This window comes from Macaca nemestrina, chromosome 12, assembly GCF_043159975.1.
Source record: "Macaca nemestrina isolate mMacNem1 chromosome 12, mMacNem.hap1, whole genome shotgun sequence".
Lineage (NCBI taxonomy): Eukaryota > Metazoa > Chordata > Mammalia > Primates > Cercopithecidae > Macaca > Macaca nemestrina.
In genome coordinates, this window is record NC_092136.1 from 53,074,402 (window position 1) to 53,093,019 (window position 18,618).

At 44.1% G+C, this 18,618-nt stretch overlaps 1 protein-coding gene across 10 annotated transcripts in view; it reads right to left on the reverse strand.

The window, feature by feature from the left end:
• LOC105486900 (TEA domain transcription factor 1) overlaps window positions 1-18,353 on the reverse strand; it is a 271,293-nt gene extending 252,940 nt beyond the window's left edge. For 5 of the 10 annotated variants that reach the window (XM_071075086.1, XM_011750009.3, XM_011750011.3 and 2 more), the window contains exons 1-2: window positions 17,939-18,050; window positions 17,180-17,332 (exon numbers count right to left, since the gene is read on the reverse strand). The gene's annotated coding sequence lies outside the window, so the exon portion shown is untranslated. Of the gene's footprint in view, window positions 1-17,179; window positions 17,333-17,938 lie in introns of all 10 variants that reach the window. The other 5 variants (XM_071075087.1, XM_011750016.3, XM_011750015.3 and 2 more) reach the window with 3 other exon arrangements.
• Window positions 18,354-18,618: the final 265 nt, after the last annotated feature.

The following is an 18,618-nucleotide window of genomic DNA, read 5'->3' on the forward strand; positions in this document are numbered from 1 at the left end:
CATGACGTCAGTGGCTCCAGTCCAGCTTTTTCTTTGGTAGCTTTTACCACTTGCCTCCTGAAGCCTCCACTATGTTAGGGAGCCACAGGACCATAATGAAAATTCCCTTTGTGAAACTGAGTTTACCGCGGGGCACAGAGGCCTGCCTTGTGAATTACGGGGCTCTTCCCCCTACTCTCAGTGCCCACGGAGGAAGGGGGGGAATAAACCCCTACAATACTGTACTTTCCTTCAATACAGAGGAACCATTAAATTAAGCTTGGGGCTTTAAAGAGAAAAAAAAGCCAGGGTGGTGGGTGAGGGGCATTAAATGTGTATCCAAAATTTCCCAGGCCGGGATGCTGGTTAATTTCTCAGTGGTGTGGAGAATGATGATAATTTCAGGACTATTCACTTGTGCTGTTGTGAGACTGTGTTGGCTGCACTGTGAACGCATACGGCTTTGTTTCACCAACAAAACAAAAAAGTATTACCGAAGCTAAAACTGTAGGTCTGAATGGAACCGCTGAAGAAAGCATTAGAGCTTGTCTTTAAAATGAGCCCTGCTTCGCTGGGGCGACTCGGGGGGCTGGCCTAAGTGCATAGTCTATGATGCACCAACACAGGTATAAAACAATTTCCAAGAAGCAAAGACAGAAATTACAATACTAAAAATAAGTTTAATAGCAGACTTGTTAAATAAAAAACACTCATCTTAGACTTACAGGCCTACTACTGTACGCCCGCAGCAGTAAAACAATAGCTATGTTACAACTAGGGGTCCAAGGCATAAATATATGTAAAACTACAAATCTTCAACTTATTTAAGCTTATGAAAATAACAGACTAGTAATAAATTCTTCAAATGACTAGGACATTAAATACATTCTATTTTAAACACTTTGGAGAAGAAGTACAAAGTTTAATTCAACAAAAATTTATTGAAACAGATGAGTACAAATGCACCCAACAATATCATCGAAATACAGCTTGCAGCCTGAATGGCTCACAAAGGTAATAAGATAAGGAATCTCTCATGTCCTGGTTATGTACACAAGGATACAACAAACTATCAGGTAGACATGATGAAGGCAATGACTAAAGACTTCTGTGAAGCCTACATTAACATGAGTTTTGGCCTTCAGGAGGCAAGTCAAACCACATACCATCCATGGTAATTCTTCAGCTTGGTCTTTTTCTTAAGGGAGGAAAGGACAAGATGACAAGCACAAGCATGAAAGTGGTAAACGAGAGCCAAAGAGGCCAGGCATGAGCAAGTGTGCAAGGAAAGCTTTTACCACGATTAGAGTTGACAGGGGAGGCAGGATCCATTTCCAAAGGTAAGCAGATTATTCAACTGAAGGAGTGGGAGGAGAAAAATGCAGAGAACCTAGCATACACATCATAGCCTGGAAATTCCATTTCTCAAGAAAAGAAACCCAAACTCTGCAGAAATGGTTCATTCTATCTCCCAGAATATACAAGAGATCGGACAGCAAGGAAACTATAAAAGACTATTATTAGGGTCACATCAAAAGGCCACAGGAGCCAACTAAAGAAATTCCCTCTGGCCAAAGACGAAACAATGTGAGCATCAGTAAGAGGAGGAACTGCAATCGACTGAAATGCATTCAATAATTTAAAATCAGTGATTGCCTAATGATATGCAAACAAAAAAACTTTCCTTTACAAACTATATGCAAGGTTAACCATATAGTTGATAAAAGAAACCTTCTCCATAAAAGAAGGAATGGGTTGGGTGGGATGGCTCATGCCTGTAATCTCAGCAATTTGGGAAGCCGAGGTGAGCAGATCGCTTGAGCCCAGGAATTCCAGACCAGACTGGGTTATGAAACCTCATCTCTACAAAAAACTAAAAAACTAGCCAGGCATGGTGGCGCACTGACAGTCCCAGCTATTTAGTAGGCTGAGGTGAGAGGATCACCTGAGCCCAGGAAGTCAAGGCTACGGCAAGCCGAGATCGCACCACTGTACTCTAATCTGGGTGACAGAGTGAGACCTGTCTCCAAAAAGAGAACTAGAGTACCAGAGTACCATCCGTTTGCAAAAACTACATGAAATAATAGATACAGGCAGAGATCATCAATCAATGGCACTAACATTACAGAAAAAGTGACACTGTACGTTGTGTGCCTCCTGGTAGAATACTAGCTATGAAATATTTGCATTAAAAATGTTTTTAAAAAACCTGAATTAGATCAAATGTCGACATCTAAATTTCCGTTTATAGGAAATACACAGGATAAGAGAATAAAATACACAGCACAATGGAGATACAACTACAAAATCCAGAACGAGGAAGTCTAGAAGAGAAACACAGGGGCTTTTGTAACAAATCAATTACAAGAAAGGTGGGGATGAGATTTAAAGAGTTTTAAGAAATACAGCAACCAAATATAACCTGTTGATCTGGTTTTGGACCCTCATCTGAACAAGCGAACTGTGAAAAAACATTTATGAGACAATCAAAGAAATCCAGTGACTAGATAATTGACATTAAGGACTTTTTTTTTTTTTTTTTTTTTTTTTTTTTTGAGATGAAGTCTCACTCTGTTGCCCAGGCTGGAGTGCAGTGGCGCGATCTCAGTTCACTGCAAGTTACGCCTCCTGAGTTCACACCATTCTCCTGCCTCAGCCTCCCGAGTAGCTGGGACTACAGGCGCCCACCACCACGCCCGGCTAATTTTTTGTATTTTTTAGTAGAGACGGGGTTTCACCATGTTAGCAAGGATGGTCTCGATCTCCTGACCTCGTGATCTGCCCACCTCGGCCTCCCAAAGTGCTGGGATTACAAGCATGAGCCACCATGCCCAGCCGACATTAAGGAATGATTAAAGTGCTGGTGTGATCATGGTATCATAGTTGGTTGTTTTTTTAAAAATAGAGTCATATTTTTAAAATACGTACTAATTTACAGATGAAATGGTATGACAACTAAGATAGCTTCCAAATAATCTAGTGGGAGAGGAGCCAGGAGTTTACAAGAATAGCCATGAGGTGATGATTGCTGCTGGGTGATAATGGGTGCACAGGGGTTCATTGCCCTCTACTGTACTAAACTTTCCCAAAGCAAAGACACTGAAAATCTAAAATAAAAATAAGATTCTGCTCCTGACCCCCTCCTTAAAAAAGAGAGACAGATGCTACGGAAGAGGTACTTGGCACTCTACTTCACAGATGCTGGATGATGGTGGTCACAATCATAAACAGCAGCGGCAGCTAATATTTATGAGACACTTCTCTGCGAGTCAGCACTGTGCTCACCCTCACTGAACCTGCACTGTAACCCATAAGGAAGACACTACTATGTCCATTTCAGGGGTTAGGAAACTGTGGTGCAGAAGGATAAAGAGGTTGCCCAAGGTCCAACAGATAAGTGAAGGAAACCTGTGTCATTCCACAAGTTCATAAGCGTAATGAGAATGAGTTACATTATTCCAAAATAGTAACAACTCTCAAGAGTGCTGGGAACTCTATAAGCCAACAGATTCAATCCAGTGTTAAAGAGAGCAGAAGTGGTGCTTTTCTGATGACCATTTTTGGTGAAATGCAGTGAACTGCAGGGTAGAGTCTCTGAGATCTTAAAGTGATAAGAGCAGAGGAGAGAGGGTGAAAAGTGGACGGGGGAAGGGTGGATGGGTGTTTTCCAGGGAGGAGGGAGAGACAACAGAAAATATGAAAACTAAAGGGAAACAGCCTGACAAACCAAAAATTTAAAAACAAAACAAAAAAACAGAAAAATGACAAAGCAGGAAATCCAGCAAGAGGGGAAGCTGGGGCAAAGCTTAAAACTAAACCCGAAGGAGGAAGATGAAAAGGCAAATAAATGACCCCCAGTCAGACCAGCCCATGTTAGCTGGGAGGAAAACCTCAGGACTCTGAACAGAGAACTGGAGAGCGGAAGAAGCAGGAGAATTCTCAGTGGGTTGGGGGAACCAATAGAGAGGCTGGCAGTGGGTCATTTGCTATATTTCATTTAAGCTCACTATTATTTTCTCCGCTTTGCAGAGGAGGAAACAAGAAGCCCAGAGAGAGTTAATCACTTACTCAAAATCACACAGCCAATAGGCAGAACTGGAGCTGCAACCAAGATCTGACCTCCAAGCCATGCTTTCAGCCTACTTTGCTAAATATACCAAGCACTAGTGAGAACTGCACAGAGTTAGGGCAACACCAAAACAGCCAACAGAAGTACCTAGGAAGAATTTAAGAAATGCATGAAGACTAAGAAGGTACAAGCAAGTTGGGAAGAGGGGAAAGACACGAGCACAGATACCTAAAAATTGGCAATCAGTGATCACGCACCTTTTGGCCGAGAGACACCAGAAATAGGTAGACAGGAGGAAGAGATTGTATCAACCAGCCCCACTGCCTCCCACCAAAAACCCACCAAGGTGTCAAAGATGGATATCAACCCTGTAAACAACACCATTTCAAAGTCCCAGTGTCCTTTTTCAGAGGCCTGATTATGAAGGGCTCTGGGCAAGCACAGTTAACTCTCTTCTGCCAGCTGCCCCATCACTGCCCATCACCTATCACAGGCTAAGCTGGTCACCTGGGTGGGAGGAGAGAAATTCACCCCATCTCAGCAGGCTCCCAAGCACTCCCGTTATCAAAAAGTGAAGTCAAGGTCATCTACCTAAACTGTATCCCCAGCATAAGGCCATTTCCATACCCAGGCCTTCAGGGTGCTGGAGGGGCTAACTTATTCTGCCTGCCTGCCAAGACAGCACATTCCAAAGCAAAACCAGATATACTGGCAGGTCCAGTTCCAAGCTTCCAAACTACAGCAGTCCCCCCCTACCCACTACACCCGCCTAGAGAGCAGTTTGGATTAGCCTGGCCCCAAGGAGTCCTGCCCCCTCTCTCTCAATGGTGAGTATAACCAGTCACGGGGTGGGGGTGAGGGGTACTGGTCCCCAAAGTCCTGGAGGACTGAACCCACAGGAGAGAGGTGAACGAGGTAGGATAAGTAACCTCTGAGAGGCTCAACTGAGACACACCCAACTTTCCAAGACCTTAGCCATAAGTTTGTATTGAAGAGGGAGTAAAATGGGCCACCAAGAAAACAAAAGTATTGTGTCCTCGTTTTTTTGGGCAAATACACTAAATGAGAAGATTACCTTTGTTTCAATGTCACAATCTTAACTCCCTTCAAATGTCACAAGAAAACCTGACAGGTGACTTGATGTGCAGTCCTTTGTTAGCCTGACGGCTGTGGAGTCACACAGATAAAGAACTGGTTTCAGAGTGTAGCTGTGTGATGCTGGGGAGCTCAACTGCCCTGAGCTTCAGCTTCTTCAACTACAACTGGAACTCATATGGGCTTAAGACAGAACCTGGCCTGTCAGCCTTCCCTTCCCATCCGAGAAGCCCAGGAATTAGCACAACTAAAAGTGAACTCAGCAGTACTGCTCCTCCTCCACAAAACCTGTCTTTGAGGGTTATGGATGGTATGATAAGATAACAGTTCTCCAGGACTTTTCTGCCTAAGGGCTCACACATTTTCTCTCTTTAATCAAAAGCCCAGCACAAAAACAGCTAGAGGGGCAAGAGGCAGTACAGCATCATCTTCCCAGAAAAATAAACCAAAGATTTTCAAGTGACTTACCTAAGGTCACAGGAAGAGTCATAGCAGAGCACTCCCAACCAAGACTTCCTTCCACACCAGCTAGAAGTGGAGAGACCAAGATCCAGCACTTGCAGGACCCTCAAATGCCTTCTCTCAAGTGAACCACCCCAACAAGGTAACAATTCTCTAGCAGAGTTCTCAACAGCAAAGTCTAGACGCCATTGTTTGGGCCAGAGCTGAACACTGGACTGAACACCTCCGCTCCTGCCCGAAGTCACTGCCTAAGACACACCACAAAATAACTAAACAGTGGTGTCAAAAGAACCACCAGGAACTGAGCAGCGTCCTTCCAATTACTTTTGGTTTTAGGCAAAGTTCTAAAAGTACAAAAATTTATGTTAAAATTTCTAAAATTCCACTCAATGTGCTCTGGCTTATCTATTTAGGTGCATCATAGAACATCATCACACAGTCTCCCAAAGAACACAGGTAAGTGAGTTTGAAACCTAAGAATGTCAAGAGTGCCAAGACCACAGGTTCTAAATTATAATCTGAAATCCTCCATTTTCATACAGTACAAACCAACCTTTCAGAATACCACTGAAAAAAAACTTCTTTCTAAATTAAACTTTGTTGGTCTAAAAGGAAATGAACCAATGCTGAATCATTCCTATGAATGATGAGAATTATTTTTTTAAAAATACTTACGAATGCGTCCACAGAAAAGAACAAGGTTTGAAACAATTTGGTTGAAATAGCACAGATTTGAAGGGAAAGTTGTTTCCTGAAATTCCCCTCTATTGTAGCTCTGGCCTCAGAAATGGCCTGGGACAATCCTTCAAAAGTAATACTGTTATGAGCTCAATACCAAGACACCACAAAGCCCTCCTGCCCGGGATTTTCTCTCCATTTTAGAGAAGTCTAGTCTGCCAGTTTCCCTGACAGTTTCCTATTAGTACAATAGGCATATAATTTATCATCCAAACTGGGACATTCTGATAGTAAAAGAGGGTTCTTTAAGGATTATGCCAAGACAAGCAACATAAACCAGGACTATACCAGGCAAACAGGTACACAGCCATGGGGAACCATAAAGGGCAGCCCTGTAGAAAATACAAACGGGCAAAACTGCCACAACAGTAACCACAAGGAAGGCAGCCAAGATCTGGTGGGTGGACACAGGAACAAGGAAGACCAAGTTAAAATTAAGAAAAAAGCTAGGTAGAGCAAAGCCTGAAACTTGAGGTACACATTAACCTGATTCTGGGTCCGTTTTTTCCCATTCTTAAGTCAATCTGTAAATCAGATTCAATGACTGATTTGTGGCCTCCCATGCCTTCCAGGTGTCTCCTCTTCATGATCTCCCACTTTATCCTTTATGACTTAGTTCCTGGATTGTTTAAAAGTATAATCCATAAGGATGGGTTAACATGGTAAACATTTATCATTAAGGAGCACATCATTCCACATTATTGAAACTGAATCTTCCTGAAGTAAAAAATCTTTCATTTTAAATATTACTACTGTTTATCTTTGAAAGGAACTGTATGTTTTTTCCTGGCTCCCCTCTAAACAAACTGGTAGAAATGTAAACTCTTCTTATTAGGTCTGATTATCAATTCTTAATCACTTGACCACCTAAAAACAGGACAGCCAGAGTGCTGGGGACACCATGGTGGGCATGACAAGATGCTGTTCTGTGTGGTGACTAGATCCAGGGTTTTATTTCTTTATGAGATATGATTCACATACTATAAAGTTCACCCTTTTAAAGTATGTAATTCAGTACTTTTAGTAGACTCCCAGGGTTGTGAATAAGTGCTCTTAAACCTATTTTTCTCCCCTTATCCACTATCAGCCTGCTTGAATCTAAGTCTCTCTCCTTAACCAGACTACTCTCCTCCCTCAAAAATTGTTAAATTTTTTTAAAGACTGGGAAACCAGATTAATTAACACACACGTCTATACATTGCTTAAGAGACAATAGGAAAAGATGTCAATAAAATGCAGGTGGTCCCTGGCCCAGGCTCACACAAAGCAATCTTAACTGCTCAGACCAGTCACCGGGAGTGGCCCAGATCTAAAAACACAGGGACACTGACACACCCAGAAGTGTAGCTGGGAATGTGAGCAGAGCAAGACCAGCTTAAGGCAGCTGACTGAAAACACAAGGTTCTATCAACAGCTTCCAGAAGGAACTCAGCTCATCTACCCAGGAAGTACCTGGAGTTAGGCACTGGAATTCACAAACATCATTGGCTAAAGAGATGGGCAACCATTCATTCACATGAGTGTGAATAATTTGAGTCACATTTAAGGCCCAGAGGAAGCGAGTCTTAGGAGAGCGGCAAAGATTTATCTCTGGAGCCTGGAGTACTGGGAGAAACGAATGGCCTGGGTTTTAACAGCAGCCACACCTGCAGCTCTAGCCTACTGAGCCAGCAGTTACCTAATCTAAACTTTACTCCAACTCTTCCAAGTAGATAACATCATTCCCATTTTCCAGATGGGGAAAGTGCGGGCACAGAGAAGCTAAGCCCTGAGCAGGTATTAAGAGGTGTAATGAGGGCAGCAAAAGTACCTTTCTTCTCCGCACCTGAAGCTGGATGCCCTCTGCACCCCAGGGGGGATTATGCAATGGTTTTACAAGAAGGCCCGAGACCCTAAGCTTGTTTCCCTATGAAAAGATGAGTTCCATTCAACCACTTATAAAAGAACTTTTACAACCCAACCCTTGCAATGTTAGGAGTGTGACTTTCAAGCAAGAAGCTAAAGAGGTTTTCTTTTAGACAGATGAAGTTGCACCATGCCATCCAGTTTTTGAAGTATTTCCATTTAATTCATACTGGGTAAGGAATGACCTCAAATATTATGTATTTACTGATGGATTTCCTCCACTTTATGAATAAGGGAAGTGTGGTTCAAAGTGATTAATGGTCAAGGGCTTTACGGGCTTGCCTCAGCCTCTCCTAGATTTCTATCTGTTTGCCTGAGACCAGGAATCCAGCTCTTCTAAGTAAATACCTCAGCCTTGGGTGTTCCTCAAGGTTCACTGTCCAGGGTGACTTGGCAGAAAATCCTTCAAGATCTGTTAGGCAACATAACATTTTAAGTTGCTATTTACTGAGCATTTACCAAACCATGTGTCTGGTATATAGTGGGCACAATCGAAATTTATAGACAGGAACACCAAGGCTTGCAGAGAACAAGTAAATTGTCCAAGGCCATACTAGCAAGTAGCTGAGCCAAGGTATGTCCAATTCCAAATCTGTAATTTTGAACCCACATTATCCTGTCTTTTTCCAAACCAAAATCAGGAAACGGCCCACTGTTCATGTCAATCAGTTCCCCCACCCCACTCCTTTCAATTAATTCCTCATAGCCAAGTTTCAAATCTGTAGTAGCCCATTATTGGCAATAAACCTATCGATATGCGAGGGTTAAGTTCATTACTCAGGAGAATATTTCACAAGGTTTGTTTATTTTCTAACAACCTACTCCCAACTCACCCTACAAAATGGCATCTGGAAAAAAATTCCCCCCATTCCTTCAAAGCCCAACTCCAACATCACTTCCTCCAAAAGCCCTCCTCAGTTCCTACCACAAGAAACACAGCTCTTTGGATATACCATGAGGGCTTACCCCAGTGAGTGTGTTTCCCCTTTATTCTGATGTTACACAAGGAAATTCATGCTCCTAAAAAATATAAACATGTAAAAAACCCCACTCCCTAAAAGCAACTCTCAAGGCAACAACCATCCATAATGTATAACCTCCCAGATCCTTAGGACTAGAGATGCAAACGTGTTGTTTCAACATTTCACTAACCCTAAGACACCACTGCCAGTAAGATGTAGCAGGATTTTATTTCAGAGGTACTACTGTGAAACAAATTATGTCACAATGCTTATCACTTAGAAATACTATTTTATACATGTTGAAACTTTTTACTATCAATCTTGTGCATACATAAAAAGGAAAATATAAGCTAAATAAATCAGGTTAACATAAGCTAAAGTAACTTCTCAGAGTGATCAGTGTCCATACAATATCACCCTCCGTAATAAGGGTATTCTTAGGAATGCTCACCACTGACTCTGGAATTTTCTTCCTGTCCACTACATTCACTCCACAGGCTTTGGTGAGCGTATCCAACATCAAGGGTCATTACCACCACCTGGCCAGTCATGATTGTCAAACACATCCCAATTTCAAAAATGTTCAAGCATGTTAAAAATGTGCACCTTGGAACTCACAAAATACCATACACACAACTTTCCTACTGGATTACCATGACCTCTTTACATGCCTGCTTTCCTTGCTAAACTGTAAACTCTGCCAGGCAGGTGAGTTTTACTGATCGCTGTTCATTAGCCACCTTTTCCTAATCACTAAATCCCTGGCACACAGTAGCACCCATAAACGTTTAAATGCTCAGTGGCAAGTATAGCTGCATGAAAACCAGGAGCATCTGGATTTCAAAGTGCCCAAGGTGAAGGGAAGAGACACGGAAGGAAAGAATGAAAAGCATGGTGGTTTATCCACAGTTCATCTCCAGAAAGAAAGCCATCAGGATCACCCTTCCTATCCCCTCATTTTCCAAAACCAGGCATACCACCCAAGGACCTCTAGGAGCATCCCTGCTACTGAGAAAGCAAAACCTCTACAAGCAGCCAGACAGAACTCCATTCTCAAGCCCCTCACCAGTAAGCATGACACACACCTCTACAATCACATCTGGAAACAAGTGCTACACTCCCAAGAAGTAACAGATGAATGCCGAGCACAGAGAAGGTGGTTCTGGTTCATTTTATTGCTTCCCCTGAATAGAAAGGTAAGACCTCAGTTTTGTGCAGGCTTATCTTTCAAACCAATGATGAACATCTTAGTCAATTCCATAAAGATTCAGCCTATGTTCCTAGGTACACCGCCTCACAAATATAGAGGGAAGAAAATCACATTCAGAATTGGAAGTGGTCAAATTTAACCTGATTCTATCTGCAGATAAAAATTAGAATATCTAGATCAATGGTTCCCAGCCTGGAGCGGATACTATGATGGGGCCTTTCAGAAATACAGACACACTGCACCTACCACAACCCTCCTAAGCCTTCACAGGTGGTGCCCAGGCTGTAAAAGCTCCATGGAGGCTGCAGTGCACACGCTAAGGTGGGAACCACTGATGTGGCAGAAGCTTCCTGGAGCAGGAACAGAAAGAGGCTGACCTGGGTTTCAGTCAAAACCATCCTGAATTAGCCATGTAAATGGATCCATGTGCCCTGAATTGCAAACCCAAAAGGCAAAATGTGAGAAAAGGTGCAGGGTCTGGAAAGGTGAATGAGAACATGCAGGCAGCCTCGCCCTAGCTGCCCCCATGCCTGCCACATATCAGGGACACAAGTATTTGGTGAATGAGGGTCACACAGGTGATGAGCACATGGTCATGCACACCATCACACTTCCACTGAGCCACTTACTAAGTGCAGATTCCCTGAGCTGGCTCCAGCTGAGGCACCAGTTCCCCTACCAATTCATGAGTAGGGGAGATTTTAGTTTTGCTTCAGCTTCACTGGACACTTGAGTGGTGTTCTGGAAGCATTTTTTCCACTTTCACAATTTCTAGGCATGAAGGAAGCCGCTTCTTGCCTCCAAATTACAAACGGCACATTCCCTGATTTCAAGTTATATAAATGGTAATAATGTTTGCATTTTACAGCTAAGGTAAAATCTAAAGGTGAAAGGAAATTAGGGAGTATTCTGAATGCATAACAAAAGTAGAAACCTTTCATCAAAATTAGAAAACAGTATCAAACTTACTCCAATATTTAAAGCAAAAGCAACTTTGAATTAAGAGAATTTCTTGGCTGGGACAATATGAAACGCTATTAAGTATCTGTTTTCTGTTTTTCTCTCAATGACAATACATGACAAGGTCTTCTAAGTGCCCAGCATTTCAAGATGGGGCTGATGGTTCCTTCAGCTAATGGAGCTCTAACTCTAACCAGCACTGTCTCTCAAAGGCTTTGAGATGAAAAGGCAGCCAGGGAGAAAGGATTGAAAGAGATTCCACCAAAGGAAGCATCCGCTCACAATGGTTTCAGAATCAGTTAGCCCCCAAGACACCCCCAGCCACAGTAATGGGTGATCTGAAAATGAAGCATATCAAAATGCTATTGATAAGCTAAATTACCAGACAGCTTATCTGAGGCCCACATCCGCCATATGGTGCCCCAAGTTCTGCCGCCTGTTGCTGCCATAACAATAGGCACGCCTACCCAGAAAGCACCATCGGACAGAAACCCAGCAGCGGCGGCATGTGGGGCAGCTACTGTGTTTACATTTTATTTTGTGCCATTAGCTTTGTTCCTCCTCCTATCCCAGTAGGGATTTGAAAGACACACATACTTAATGTCACAAATCCCTGTTACCTGCAGAATGCATGCGTGCACACTGCATGTGAGCGCGTGTACGGGGACAGATCAGGTGAACAGAGAGAAAACCAGATGTCAACTTCAGAAATGGAGCTGCCCGGTGGGGAAGGGCGAGCCAGGCAGGCTCCCAGCTAGAGCTGCAAGCAGACAATGCGCTTTTCTCAACAGGCTCGGGCGGGCGGGCCTCGGGGAGTGGCTATTTAAAACACTTGGCTCCTTTTATTTCACCACCACGGAAGTGAATTCGGTTCTTAAGTGCCAGAGCAAATGAAGTCATTTGGTTTCCACGGGCTCTCTGCATTTCAGCAGAAGGAGTCAGGCTGGACGAAAGTCGGAAGGCCCATCTAAGTTCTTCTTTCTTACAATTAAAATTGATTCCCGGAGGATTTGGCGCTTGGGCTTCATTTAGTTTTTTTTCTTTGAAAAGCTATTAAAGTCAGAGAAAAATTAAAGGATACAGACACTGGGATGAACGCTGTCAAAGATGACTCCCTTCACAAAATGCCATCAAGTCACAGAGTAAAGAAGGAGCAGATAAAGCAATTACCTTCTAAAGGCTTGGCTGGTATAAAAGATTAACAGTGATTTCTGTCAAATAAATTCATAACAATTTTGTATTTCTACTCTCTTAAAAGACTTTCCCATTTTTGCAGATGGTAATAAAATATTCATTTATTTAGTTTACTATCTATTAGAAAAACACTGGTTTTCAAAGAGAACTCAGCAGTGTGTAGCATCAGTTTATACAAAAATGCTTGGATAGAAAGCAAAGCAAAAAAAATCTCTTTCTTAATACTCAGATCTATTGAACTATTACAGAAAGGCACTCATTTCATTCCCCTAGATTTACTCACACCTAAGCAGACAACATTCTTGGATGAACTTTTCAAATTTTCTTCAACATTCCAAGTTTAAAAAAAAAAATCCCCTTTCAAGTTAAATTGAGATTGCACTTGAACACCATCCAAGAGCAGAGCTGAACTGAATTATGATAATTAGAAAGCTGTGCCTATTAAAAAAAAAAAAAAGCAGCACAGTTGATGCATTTTTTTAAAAAAGTTCATGCCAGAGAATATAAGTTCAATATGTTCTCACATAATTAACATTTCCCACCATTAGCGGCAGTTTTTCAGTTTACGTATCAGTAAGAACAACAGTGTTGTATATTCCCAGTCAAGGGTGTTTCAGTCACTTTACACATACATTTAAACCTGAGAGATGCCTAAAAGCAACCAGAATTTCCCACTAGAGATGACGGATGCTTAACTTACTCATCAATAAGCCAGCTTTCTCTTTTAAACCCCTTTTCCAGGGTCCCATGCCTGCAAATTAAAACTACTAATGAAATCCTAGGACACAGCCTTCAAAACAAATGTGAATCATGAAAAAGGATAAAGAGCATTGCATTCGGGTAGTAAAGACCAGTTTTAAAGAAGGAGTGGGGTGGGCATAGCGCGTACAACACACCCTTCCCTTGGCCACAAACACAGAAAAAAGATAGCTTTTTATGAGGACCTTCCCCCTACTCACCACCACCACCACCACCAGCACCACCACCACCACCACCACCACCACCACCACCACCACCATTGTCCAATCAAGAAGAGGAAACGAGTGAGTTTCACAGTTAGCCAAGACTCCTGGACTATTAGAAACTATTTTTTTGAGAATCCTCTCAACTATGCAAAAAGTCAGTGGACCAAAGGAGAATTTAAAAGCTAAGAGTAACCTACCCTTGTAAGAAACATCATCCTGAAAATGCACCCACCAGGACAACCCATTTTTACTTTGACTAAAATAAAATACATATTTCAAAGCTACCCTATTCTGTACCACTACAAAACTGGAATGTATTTGAAAAAACAGTCAAATTTCAACTCCAAATTCAAATATGAACCACGAAGCTCATAATGAGAATCTTACAGACTGAGGACACTCAAGAGTTCACAGTTTTGAAACGAAAAATAAAAACCCACAGAAAAACACTCCAACTATTTAGATCCAAATACACTAGCATTCCACAAACTATCCCAAGAAGAGGGAAGCCCCAGAACTTCCGATTTCAGAGGTACACATTAATTGCAATACAACAATGTCTAAATAAGGTGTCTGTCAAAAAGCTCAACCCTGAAATATGAAGTGCTTAGGATAGACTTGAATTACCTCATTTCATCACTTTTATGAATATGAAAGAATAAAATATATCACCGATGTGGTTTAAACACAACTCTAGATGCAACTTAAACATTAATACTACAAGGTAATCTATGACTTATTATAAAATAAAAAGCACCATGCAGCTATAAAAGATTATGCCAGCCATCAATCAGTCCCCAAGCAGCCCAGCAGCAGCACAGCCTAGGTTTGTCAAAGGGCAATAAGCTTACAATATATTTTTCTGGCTGAGTTCAAAAGTTGGACATTAGCAGTTTGCAGTTCCAGTCACTGAACTCCAAAGGGGAAGCTGTAATGCTCACATTTAAAAACAGCAAGGTTGGCTTGGATTTTCTTGCAGTTCTACAGAGAAATCTGGATACTTGTTTTGGCCACATTCTTCAGTCTTTGGAGAAAACAGACCCTAAAGTTTTACCACTAAACAGATTCAGCCTCTAAACACAGCTTTCATATTTATTTATTTATTTTCCCTTTCACAATCTCTTTACTGGGTACAAGAAAAAGTGCCTAAAATGGAGCTTAAAAGTGTTATCCAACTACTGTATGTGAATATGATGATTTTTAAGTCCATCAGATCATACATACAGTTATTTGCACCAATCTTGAGTGATAAGACACCACAATTTTCATTTGCAGGCAGCATAATTATGCTCATAATTAACACATAACACATGGGATTAGAGAGAAAAGTAATTCTACAAATGCCCAGGCTCTTGTATGACCACCATGTATGAGAGATCAATCCATTTCTGAAGCAACCAACCTTAACCAACCTTAAAATATTGTTAATGTTACAGTTCATTTCTTCAAAAGTCTATTTAACATTTGGGATCTACGTGCTTTAAACTGTTCCTATTACATACTTTTCTGCTAAATATGTAACAACAAATATGATCTAAACACTGATGATAAAAGTATATTCTTCCCAAATGTTCCCATTAAGAAATGCCCTCATAATTGCTGCTCTGTATTCTAAGAACCAACAAAACACAAAATTGTTTATAAATTGCTGAAGCTCAAGCAGGGAAAAAAAACTCGAACATTTTTTTCCTTATGACTTATTTGTTCTTTTTCTAAATAAAAGGGGACTCCAATCTCCCAAGTGAGTACACCAATATATAATTCCTGCTGTATCAAGTAAGTGGGGGGAGAGAGGAAATGGGAAAGGGAGGAGGAAGCCGACTCCCCCAAGGCTGCCCTCCCAAACCCGCCCTTATGTGTAATTAGTTTGCTGCTGGGGCCCGGGCACACATTGTACCACAAGGCAAGAAAAAGCCTCTCAGTGAGAAATTCCTATCAGTCTGGCTCAAACTAAATTGGGATGTCCTCCCCCTTTAAATTAAATTTCATTAAGTGTACGTCATGGTGAGTCCTGGTTTTTGTTTTGGGAAAAGAAAAGAAAAAAAACCCTCCAACCCTCCAATAATCTCTCTCATGCATGTTCCCCGGAGTTCATTACTTTATAAAGGATCACACAGAGGAGGAATTTACACAAAGATTCTTTCCTATAATTTTCTTTACCCCTATTGTCAAGGTAAAGTGTCATACTGGTTTTGTTTCAAGCTTGTTTTTAAAAAAAAGTTCTAATAGTCCCCTAAAACTGCAGCTCAAATAATATTTACCATTAAAGTAAAAATAAAATAGTCTACCTTGGCACTTTGATACCATCAGCAAGAACCCGTAATGGATATAGCTTATCAGTTCATTTTTTTATACCAACAATAAATAAAAGAATTAACTGTTTAAAACCTGAAACCTGAGAGTTCAACACAGAGTTGCACATACAAAGAAACACTAAACAAAAATATCTGTGCCCATTTATGGAAACAGTGAGATTAGAAAAATAAGCCTTTCCCCAAAAATACTACAATTCAAAACCTCACCACTGACAAAGGTTCAACGAATCCATTTGTCTTTCCTGAGTCACTCTGTAATTAGTTCTACTATTTCCTTCTAAAAAGGAAAAGATTCGTAAAGAAGTTGGATTTAAGTCTAGTCCTTATAAGCATTCAGATATGCTTGGGCCCAAAGACCCTGCTGTTTACAGAAGGGGGGCACAAACCCAACAGTGAAAGGGTGAAGCACCGGGCATAGCCTGAAGACTGTTCCCCAGTCTGTGCCTCAGAGAAGCCCCTATCCCTAGGAGACCAGCAAGATTCACTGCAGCCTGCAGAAAAAGGAGACCACTCGCGGCTGTGACTATACAGTGGATCACATCTCCCCGAAGGGAGGGATGTGTCTACTCAGGTAACCACTGCAGGCACCCAGCGCACCCCAAGCCATCAGATCACCCGAACTTCCAAAAACAATCAAGGTGGAAAGCGGGGAGAAAGAAACCTGTGGTTGTTGTGAACTGATAATGTTCTGCTCCTTTGCAATACGTGTAGTGTTTTTAATATTTCTTTTTACTATTTTGAAATGTGGCAGGCTTAACAGACCTTTCTGTCCCAAGACCTGGGCTCCTTCCAAGGCACTGTTTTTAAACATGGCCTTTTTACATTCCCTGCTCCTGGAACATCATCTGTCTCTTAGTTTCCAGGGCTCACTGAGGTCAATTTTCATTTCTGCAAATCACAGGAAGCCACTTGCTTCTGAGAAGTTAACAAGCCTCCTGAGAAACGCTGGTGGCTGGTATTTCATTGTTTTATAAATATTTTTATATAGTGACACTATCCAACTTTAAATAAATCTTTTAAAAAAGGCAATTTAAAAGCAAAGAAAATTCTGATCTGGATTTCATTTATTTTCATGAGAAGAGAGGGGAGGTGTGAGCCCTCATTGTTTTCAACTCATTAAAAATATTGCTTTTTAAAAAAATACAAACGTTATTTTTTTAAAAAAGGAAAGTCACAGAAGTTGAACTTTATTTAAAGCGGGACTCTAGACTTTTGAAAACAAGTGTTGATGTTACGAACAAAGACTAGAAGTGTACCCAGATTTTCTCCCCTCCTGGGGATCATTTCTTTTCCAATAAACAAACAAATCCCCCAGTATTTCCTACCGAAAGGGAAGGGAAGTTTTCCAGGGAGAGTCTCCTCCTGGGTTTGGTGGTAACTGCGACTCAGTCTTTTTTGGACACAATGTTTCTGCTGACTCCTGAAAATTTTCCACTTGAATGTGCAATGAAGCGGCGGCGGCGGCGGCAGCACCAGTCCTGGAGAAGCGGCAAAGACGAACGTGCCCTTTTTCATCTTTGAGAAGGAGCGAACCCCCCGCCAACAGCACAAGTCGGCGCAGACCCGGGCCGGCCTCGGGGGTCCCCGGCGCCGGGGAAAGGCGGCGAAAGCAGGGGGGTCCGGGCCGGCTCCTGGCTCCGAGGCGGCGCCGGCGGCGGCGGCTCTGCCCGCCCGCGCTCGCTCCGAACTTCTGGCTCCCCAGCGCACCCCGTGCAAGGCGCCCGAGGGTGTGTTCGTGTGTGCGCGTGCAGGCGGCAGGAGAGGGGGCGCGCGGGGGGCGCGGCGCGGCCGGCCGGGCGCCTCCAGGGCCGCCGCCGGGGGCCGCCTGTTGCCGCGCGGGCTCCCAGCGCGCGGCCCAACTTGGCGTCCTGGCAAGTCGCGCGGCGGCGCCCGGCCGCTCACCTCGGAGGGGGCGCGGGCAGGCGGGTGTGGGGGCCCGGCCGCGGCCCTCCGCGTGCCCGCCCGCCGTCGCACACAAAGCAGAGCCCGCAAAGAAAAGAGCGGCCCGCGAGGGACGCGCCGCCGGCCCCCCGCCGCCCCGTGCGCCCCCCGAACCCCAGCATCCGCCCCGCGCGCCAACTTACCTCGGCCCAGGGAGCCGCCGCAGCGCCCGGCGAGTCCGAGGCAAACTTCGGCGCCGCTTCCCCCGCCCTCTGCTCGGTGCCCGGCTCCCTCCCCGGCTCCCGGTCCCCGGGCCCGGCCACCCCACCCCTGCCTAGCACCGCTCCTGCCCCGGGGCCGGCTGGGCGCGCTGGGCTGCTGCCCGCGCTCCGGGCAAAGGTGGAGGGGTGGGGGGGCGTCACTGCATGGCCTGTCCCTGGACGCGGCCGCCCCGGGCCCGGGCCCCGCCGCGCGGAATGGCCCGCAGGGTGGAAGCGAGTCTGCAAAGTGCTTGGTGGGCGCCCGCGGCGGGCGGCGGGGCCGCGGCGGCGGCAGCAGAGGCTCGGCTCGGCTCGGGCGGCGCGGCGCAGCGCGAGCGATGCTAAGAATGTTCGGAATGAGGACAGGAATGAAATGAACGCCAGGACCGAACTCGCTCCGGAGGGGTGGGGCCTCGGTGACGTCATGCGGCCTGCCGCCCGGGGCCGGAGGCGGGGCTTGCCGCCGCCGGTGACGTCATGGGGAATCGGGGCGGGCCGGCGCGGCCGCTTCGCCGTTGGAGCGCGGGCTCTCGGCAGCTGGGCGGAGTCTCGCGCCCACGGGGGAGCGTGGCTCGCGCGGGAACCGCCCTCCGTCTCCCGGCGCGGGCTCCGGGCTTTGTCCC